The sequence below is a fragment of the Aegilops tauschii genome, chromosome 2 (assembly GCF_002575655.3).
Source record: "Aegilops tauschii subsp. strangulata cultivar AL8/78 chromosome 2, Aet v6.0, whole genome shotgun sequence".
Lineage (NCBI taxonomy): Eukaryota > Viridiplantae > Streptophyta > Magnoliopsida > Poales > Poaceae > Aegilops > Aegilops tauschii.
This window is the reverse complement of record NC_053036.3, coordinates 3,565,712-3,575,647: the sequence shown is the minus strand read 5'-3', so window position 1 is coordinate 3,575,647 and position 9,936 is coordinate 3,565,712.

Below are 9,936 nucleotides of genomic sequence, written 5' to 3'. Positions count from 1 at the left end.
GACTCCGCCGGCGTCGGCCACCCGGACAACTGCCTCGACTCCCCGCAGTAGCTTGTGTTCTTTCTACCAAGCCTCAGTTTCTTGCAAGTCTCTAACTAGGCTCTGCTGAAGTGCAACTCTGCAAGATAGCTACATGTTCTTATCAATTTAACCGACTTGAAAACATTTCAGAACCGGCTGCTGAGGATGTGGCGAATGGACTTGCAACCACTCGGCGGAAGATCTGAAGCCATGCGAAGGAAGAAGCAACGGAAACACTGCATAGGCTAGCAGAAACGTAGTCTGCAGCTAGGTGGTATATCTAAAGCTTGTTAGCTTTGTGATGTCACTCAGAAATTTCCACGACGAGTAGGTACATTCATACCGTGTAGTACAAAATATTCTGAACCCTGGCCGGCAGAAGCAGAACCATGCCATTTACTTGCACATCTCCCTCCTTGTCAGGAACAAGCATACTGCATCATCCTCTGAAGAAGTCGACACTTGTCATGTTGTTAACTGAAGAAACCGACACCTGTCATGCTGTTGACTGAAGAAATCGACACCCAGCAGTCAATTGGCGCCAAACCATGCGGGCTCAACGTTGATCATCCGATCTTCATTTAATGGCAACTTACAGCTTTGTCTAGAGTTATGGCACACCGCCACCCTTGATCGGACATCCAACGGTTCTGAAGACGGGTGCTCTCGCTGTTTGAATCACCTTTACTGTCTCCTTGTTCACCTGCTTTACTTTGTTAGAGTTCAACTTGGTTACATTTCACTGGTTGTAATTCGTACAAAACCCCGGATGTAGCTGAGAGCCCTGGAGCTCATCTTGCTGTACTTAGTTCATTATATATTTCTCTCGTGATCATCCTCTGAAAATATTCACCTAGCTAAAACTTGGTGTGATGTGTGAGTGATTTAGTTCTCTCAACTAGTTGTACCTTGTCACTCCTCTGCTGTTGCTGTGGCTGGCAGATGTACGGAGGGTACTTACCTGCCTCCGCCTGTTGGTGAAATAAATGGCCAGCTTCTTCCTCTCATGTGAGGTAATAAGGCCGGCCCCAGTGAGCTGCAACAAGTACACTAGCTAGCTAACATGTTCTTTAATTATTATGTTATCTGACTCGAAAACATGTCAGCAAACGGAGGGTGATGAATTGACTTCAACTGCTGCGATGGCTAGTATCGGTATATGGCAAACGGAGGGTGATGAATTGCCTTCAACTTATGCACCTTGTTTGCTGCTGCTTTGCCTCAACATAGGAATACTGCTCATCTCATCTCATCTCATCTCATCTGGGTTGCTTGCTTGCTTGGAGTAGTATCTGTTGGAAGGTGTCTGTGTTGATTGTTGCTGCAAGTCTATGAGTTTGAACATCTGCCAAAGGTCGTGCTGTTTTCTGTCTTTGATTTTCCCGACTGTTTTTCTTTTCCTTTTTTTGAACTGTTTCTCCGAGTGTTCTTATAGGTTAACCGACTAAAAACATTTCAGAATTTGGCTGCCAAGGAGGGTGATGAATTGACTTGCAGCCAGTCCGTGGAATATATGAAGCCATGCCAAGGAACCAGACTGCATCATCTTCTGAAAAAATCAACACTTGTCATGCTGTAACTGAAGAAATCGACAGGCAGCGGTTGGTTGGTGCCAAACCGCATGGTCTTGTCGTCGAGAGCCCTGGAGCTCATCTTCCTGTACTTAGGGTAAGCCTTAGCCGTCATGTCCTGGATATCCTTAATTTTCGCTATATTTCTCTCGCGGTCATCCTGTGACTTCACCTACTTGGTCTCTGCAGATGTAACAAATGTCCAGCTTGTGTTCTTCTCAGCAAAAGAAAGAATGTTAGCTGCTCATCTCACCTGGCTTGCTTCAAGTCCTGGCCTTGAGTTGTATTCCAGAAATAATATCCCGTGCGCCTGCTTACTGGAGCACACGCCGTTGATCAGGCAGTAAAATCCAAGCACCATTGACTGCACTTTACGCGATCGAGCAGCTGAAGATGCTCATCAAATGAGCAGCATTCCTTCTTCGCCATCAGCTGCAGCATCTTGTTCCCCAGACTTGGTAGCAGAATTATCTGTCGATTATTCGCCTCTGGGAAGGCGACCAAGGTTGTACGGCTGGGGCAGACAGGAGCAGAGCCATCTCAATTCCAATCCATTTTTGCCATCAGGCATACTGATAAGGTTTGCAGTTTTCCAAGTTAGTCAACTGATTCCAGGTATCCTTACATTTTTCATAACTGTTGCCAATGAATTTAATGGCCTATAGCTAGGTATTCACAAGAATAGCCTACATAATGTGTAGCAGTTCAGGGGTGGAGCCAATTCAGACCATGGGGAATAGTAGCAGTCCGAAGGTATAGTGCACATAAGAATGACCAATCGGTGGATGTGGTTTCAACTGTTCCTCGTGATGCCTCACACTGAATACTTAAGAATGACCAATCTCATTTGGTTCTTCCACTTCCTTGGATGAAGTATACCTAAGATGGACATCCTGGTACGTCGTCACACTCTGCGCTCTACATGATGGTTAGTATTGTGCCCATTCCGTATCAGTGTATCGCCAAGTATTTTTACCCTGTCTGCAGAACCATGCAGTATACTTACACATGTTTCTTTTGCTGCTGTTTGCCAGCAGATGTAACATGGAATGGAGTACCTGCCTCACTGCCTGGAAGAAATAGTCAGCTTGTTCTTCTCGGCAAAAGAACTCTTGAAGTGTTGATCTTCAGTTCTTGCCGCGTGCTTACTGATCGTCAGCAAGATATCATCATCATCAGAGATGGGCGCCATTTTCTGCAGCTCAAGGTGCTCTTCCATTGAAATTCTTCATTTGAGTCCCTTTTTTAACCACTCCTTAATTATACCTGCATTGGATCATAATACCCACCTCTGTAAAAAAATCTGAATTAAAATGGCTGGTCGAATTTTGCAGGTGTGACCGTGTCAGTAATTGGAGAATGTTTAGATCCTTCTGAACAGTTCAGAGCACGGTTTATCCAATCGCTCGGCTGTATCGATGACTCCAGCATTTAATGGGTGCTTAAAACACCAGAGAGTGTTTATTCATGTGAGGTAACAGTTCAGACTTCAGAGAGTGTTTGTGCATGCTTTTATTAGGTTAACTCTGCTATTATTCACTTGAGAACTGTGCATGTAACTCCACAAGATAGTTACGTACTCTTATTAATGGATGAATTGACTTGCAACCAGGCATGCCAAGGAAGAAGCAGCATTGGCCTGTCGCCTTGTGATGTCACTCAGAAATTGCTGCGGTGAGCACATCATTCACACTTGTCATGCTGTTAACAACTCAAGAAATCGACACCCAGCGGCTGGTTGGCGCCAAACTGGGCTCATCGCCACCCGTCTGATCATCATCCAACTGCAACTTACCGCTTCGCCCGGAGCTGCGACACACCACCACCCTCCGTCATCATGCATACAAATAGACCGGAGTTTTCGCTAGAATTTACCTTTTACTGTCTACTTGTTCACCTGCTTTACTTTATTATTGTTGAAGTTAAGATTACCTTTCACTGGTGGTGATGGGTATAAAACCAACCCTGAATGTATCTGAGAGCCCTGGAGCTTGTCTTCCTGTACTTGGGGTATATTTATTTTGCTAAACGTGCATCCTTAATTCGCTATGTTGTTCTGCGATCATCCTTTGAATTCACCTAAAACGCGTAAATGGCCAGCTTGTGCTTCTCAGCAGGAGAATGTCCATCAGTTAAATCTGCCTGGTTAGCATTTGTATTCTGAACCGTGTCTTCTCGTTTGCTGGTGATTTGTCATATACGTACTCAGGGGGCGAAATGGGGGGCTTGTTCTTCTCAGCAAAGGAACGCTGCTCATCTCATCTCATCTCATCTGGCCTTGAGTTGTTGAATTCCGTGCGCGCACTCGTGACGGCTGCTTGCTGGAGCACGCCGGTTGTGCCAGTTTGTGTACCAGTGTACGTTCTCTGCTGCTCATTCATGTACGTAGGTGTGTTTCTTGTTACGGTGTCGGTGTGCGGAAGAATGGATTTGAGTGATCTTGGTCGATCACAAAAAACAGAGCTTAATTAGTTTCACTGTTTCAGCGGTTGATGTAAAGGTTGGCTGCAGATTTTCTTTCTTTGCATCCAGAGAAATGTATGAGACGCAGAGTTTGGAATTTACCTGATGATAAAGTATGAGTTGCATTACAGACAGACAGACAGACAGACAGAGCTATGTGCATGTCCTGCTGAACATGGACCTTGATCCGAAAAGGAAATAACCCTGCCCCTTTGCGACCAATCCGGTTCAGAAAGGCCATCATGAGCCATCAAGTTCCATGTCGATGCAGAGACCATGGCGGGGCGGTGTGGTGTGGTGTGGTGTATGCCATTGCCAAGGGACACACAGACAGAAGAAGCTCTGTCAGTGTCAGTCTGCACAAGGGCCTGGTGTCCTGGGGTCTGAATTTGGCGGCTCGGTTCTCTCAAGACCCATTTTATCAACCGTCCTTGAGAGAGTGCTTCGGCGACTGTGCGTGATCAACAAGATTCCCTCTACTGCTCCCAACAAGAAATCGACACTGGTCTCGTGGGATGATCAACAAGCTTTGCGTTTGCCTAGTTTATTCAAATGGTGAACAAGGCGGAGAGAAATACAGTAGATACCTGGAGAAATGAACATGGCATGCCTTTTTTTAGGGGGAGAGGGGGAAATGAACATACCAGGTTGATTGATTTCCCCTCAATTTTTATTTTAAGTATTCTAATTTCTTTCTTTGCGGTGGTCTTATAAATTCAGACCCACATCTCAAACAACGTCACAACTCACAACCCACATCCACGCAGAAGAAAAATGAGACATCCACCTTGCGCGTTGTCGGCCAGCCCAATTAGTGATCCTGCATTTCTTCCGACGGAATTTGGCCCGGTTTTTTTATTTTTCTGGGAAACGTTATGTTTAATAAAAAAATACTTAAATTATATTTCTAAAAAATAAGAAATATTAACGAATTTAGGGAATATAAAAAACAGTTTAAAATATCTTCCAGTTAAAATATGTTCATGATTTTTTTAAATCACAAATTTTTAAAATGCTCTCGAATTTAAAAACTAACCGCTAAAATGTACAATATTTCATGAAATTCAAAATATTCCGAAAATAGTTTTTGTGAATTATGAAAAACAAATCATGAATTAAAATTGTTCGCAAGCATCGCCTGCGCTCTACCAGGCCCCAGTTTCTTGCAAGTCTCTAACTATGGAATAGTTGAAACAAGTAAAATTGACCACTTGGGCCTGCATGCATGGTGCGAGGGTGCGCAGACCAAACCTATGTAAGAGAAAAATTGTTTTTTGTACAAACTTTAATGTAGTTTAAAGTTAGCATGATGCATTTGTATTTCGTTATGATGGAAGCTAGAATAATATAACAAAGAACATCATAGGTATTATTTATAAATGTTCTACATGCTTAATCATTGATAATTAATTTATAGAATTTTTTAATAGTTAAACTTGTGGTTCTATAAAAACAAATTACAAAAGCATAAAAGTTTAGTATAACCATTATTTACTTTAAATCGCCTGGGACCCTCCAATGTGGTATGCAAAAATCTGTATTATAGAACCAGTTTTAGAGATACTTTTGTAGATTAATTTGTCGCCATTCGGAAGATGAACTCGCCTGAGCCCCACCAGTCCCGATGAAGCCGCCATGGATGACACTCGGCAACGAGCTCGAGGCTCGAGTGCTGGCGGCGTCGCTCAGTTGGCTACGACCATGGCCTCCTGGGGCGACGTGGTGCTTCTCTGCACCTTCGCCACCGCGTGCACCTGTCACTGTGGTATCAGTAGGTGGGTGGTGGATGGTTGGCTGCCTAGCTGGTCCAACCAGCAGATCAACATGGGCGGCTTGCACCGTTCCACGCACCGACCGTCATCTACGTAGTACATGCCCACACTCGTAAGCTAGCTAGTTGTAGGTGAATGCAGCACGCACGCGCTGCAAGTTTCACCGACTCGCAGACCACAGCGGCGCCGCTGGACCGGCCGCACGGCAGGCTCGAGCTCGACCGACTGGATCGTCTTATCCGCTTGGCACCACGCTCTGCAGCATGTGTTCTCGTCGGAGTCCATGCGCCGAATATACCATAAAATTATCGAAAGATAAATATTGAACCCTCAATTAATTACAATAAAAGAATTACACAATAAAAGAGAAAAGAAAGCAGGTATTTGTTGGCTCATACAATATAATATTTTTTAATAAAAGTCGTTAAAAAGGAGAATTTGATATTAATGCTCAAAGCATAAATATAATGTGACTTGTAGTTATCCTTGAGTTCTGTTCCAAAAATTCCTAAAATAAAACTAGAATCAGGTTCAAGTTCCGATGTACACATATAGAAATTCAATTCCTGCTGGTGCACATGAACGGGACGTTTCATAAGTCTATTGAAACTGGTTCTCTTTTCAGGGTATAGGTCTAACCACCTCAACTCCCCGTTTCTGGTATGCTATAGTCTCCACTCCTAATGGACGAGTTGGTTGAATAGTCCCACCATTTTTGTCTGGGTTTTTTTATCTGGTTTATTTCGTCTCGTATCTCACCATCACCCTTTCATGTTGGTTTTTTCACCCTCTCAATAAAGAATTTCATTTCTTTTTTAGGGGAATAAAAACTTACCTGATCTTTCCAAACTTTCCTAACCAGTCATGTTGCAAACGAGCACGTTACTCAACAATAAAATGCAGTTTCGTAGCAATTAATTTCAAATCCAAACTTTCCTTTTTTTAGGATTAAATCCTAATTTTCCTATTGATTCTTTACTGAGGTGTGGCCTCATCAAAGATTGGTTACCATATAGTACAATGAATCACAATCAATCAAGCATTAATGATATATTTCCTTTCTTATTATTATTACCATTCACTGCCATATACAATCATCAATCAAACACGGCAGCCAACCTCTCAAGTAAACTTATCAGAGATCCTTCCCGCAAATCGTTCTTTCCACGCCCTCCATGCCCAAAACTGCCCACGGGCCGCCTTCGATCGCCCTTGTGCCGCCGCCGGGGTCCCCCAACAAGGACTAACATGGTCCGGCAAGCGCGCTTCGCTGCCGGGTCCTGTCACATCGCCACCGCAAGGTTTCGTGGCTAACAGGGCAGGGGCAGAAACCCGCGCGGAGTGGCTTCTTCATTACCAGTTCTACGACCACTCACTGCTCGAGGAGACGCTCACTCGCAAGTCCTTTGCCGGCAACGCTGCCGCCTTGTAGTAGAGGCTCGAGTTCGTCGGGGAAGCAGCACTCGGCCTCACCTTCTCCAACTACCTCTAACTCACCAACCCACCCGCAGCCCCGGCGCACTCTCAAAGATTCGGCCGCAAAAATCCCCACCAAGAAGCTGGTGCGCGTCGCCGTGTGTCACAACCTCTACCCGCTTCTCCGGTGCAACTATCCTCGCCTCGATTAGTTGGTATGTGTCCTTGGATCCTCCTCCCCTGAATTAGGACAAGGAAATATGTATTTGGCCCTCTGTTTTATACTCTTTTGACTGTTCGCTCAAGCGGTCGATGGGCTTTCAGCTCAAAGCATGGCCGATGGCCTCTTGTTCTTTGTTCTTCATCTTAAGCATGTCATGTGCACAACCTCTTTGTGTAATTCTAATGTACTTCATATGTAAATAAATATAAGAGCGTTTAGATCACTACTTTAGTGATCTAAGCGCTCTTATCTTTCTTTACGGGGCGAGTACCTTTTACACGTAGTTACACTTAATATGGGTGAATTCACTAGAGTGTCAGTACTTTGCATCCTTATGTACCGCTTAAATGCACTTTTGGTGCATAGTACTTGAATGATAGACACTGATACTTGCTTGCCCGATAGGTCCGGAGATAAACATAAAAATGTAATAACATAATTAAGATGATAAAATTTCGGTCAAGGACGACATCATGTGGGCGACCATGGTGTACTGGTGGTCTGCTCGGCAATGACATTGTGGTTGTATGTGCTCAGCCGAGTCGTTGAGCAAACCAAGGAGCTTTTTTAGAAGGCACACGCGCATAAAGAGACTCTACAGTGATATGGAAGATCAGGGAAGCACATCAACGTCCACTGCGACAGCTACACCGGCCATGAGGTCTCCATCAAAGATGTCAGCGTGTCCAAGGAGGATGCTGCCCTCGCCGCTGAGCTTCAATCCCAGTTTGCCTCCGATATCGCCCTACTCGTATGCCTCCGCTAGCACAACATCATCTCCGTATGTAAACTTGTTCTTACCTTTTCCTACCGTATTCTTACCCTTTTTCACTTTTGATCATTAGTATTTTTCCATTAATACTTTCTTGAACGACATTCCTTTTAATCCCAAAAAATTAGTTGTGTGGTGCCCATGCTCATAGATTTTCTATCGTAGCCGATCTTCACAGTAGAGCTGGAAACCGAATGTTGTTCATTTAAGGATGTAAAGGTGTGAGATGATTCTTACCTATTCACATTGTATACAATCTGAGGAAGATGGGGAAAAAAGTGGGTCTGTCTAGGACACATCTAGATGTGACATAGTTATGTCATATCTAAGCTGATGTCCACTCTGTTTGTGGTTTATTTTTTTTCCTAGTTTTTTGTTGTTGCTGCATTATATATATGTGGGAGCTTAGATGTGACATCCTTAAAATACATCTAGATATGAATTAGACAAACTGAAAAAAAATATGCGGGCAAGCTTCTCTTCTCTCCTGCCAATTTTTTTCCTTCTGTAAGAAAAAGCAGCAAGCCTCCTCGTTGTTTCCACTAAAGAAACCATCTGCCAAAAAGATTTTAGCATCTTTATTATTATTCTCCTAATAGTCATACTTTCCATTTCATAAAGTGCAGCTTTTAGTTCATATTAGTATTTTTTACTTTGGCCAAGTAATTTCAGTAGAGCTCCTTTTTGAATAGTACGGATGAAAAGGTGCATCGGAACACCTTACTTTTTTGTGCAAATGCAGTTTTATCTCTCCTATCTAAAATATGAGTAGCGTTCCGTGTTTTGTCGTATGTTCATCCACCAGTCCACCTCCCCTTGTCTTACATTTGTAATGCATGTTGCACTTTTTTTAAAGGAGAAAGACCCCCGGCCTCTGCATCTAGGCGATGCATGCAGCCACTTTATTAATTATGCTGCACTTGACTTGCTGAGGGGGGTGTCCGGTTCTTACGGTATGTTGTTTGCCTCTTTTGGTGATATGATCGGTTCTTACGGTCTTATGATCGGTGTATTTTGCTGCTAGGTTCAGTATGGCAACTATTTGTCACCCTGAAATTGCTTTTGCTCTTGCAGGTACAACTACAACCACCAATTCTGTAGGTATTGTCTATATACCATTTCTTTCTAATCCATGTAAAAACCTAATCTATATATTAAAAAAATGAGAAATCATATGTGCTATAGATGAGGTCGAGGTGGTGCATGGTTTCTCTCTAAAAATGTGCATTCTCTGCTACGTGTGGGTAGATTGAGCTTCCGTTTTTTTTCTTGATTTTGTTTGCTAGATTATCTGTACTATTAAAGGGGAGTTGGCAGTTGTGTCTCACCAGTTTTGTTACTCCTCACCAGTATAATCGGTTTGTAGTTCATACTATTTGATTAGTGGACCCAACCAGGGGTGGCATGGAGATGATGGTGAGGCATCGTGCTTGGTCGCGGTGAGGAGTTCATCGACAAAGGCGGCGATGATGGGTGGCTACCGACGAAAACGACATGAGGATGGGGGAGGTGGGCTGGCAAAAGATGGGAAGGCAAAGAATGACAGTCAGGGGAGACAGAGCGGTGCCGAGATTGGAAGAGATTGCCTTTAGAGTGTGGGCAACATGGGCAAGATTTCCTTTCCCCGGGTCAGTCGGGGGCTTCCTTGTGTGTGTGCATGTGTGAGTTGGGCTTATTTCCCGCATGTTCAGTGAGCAT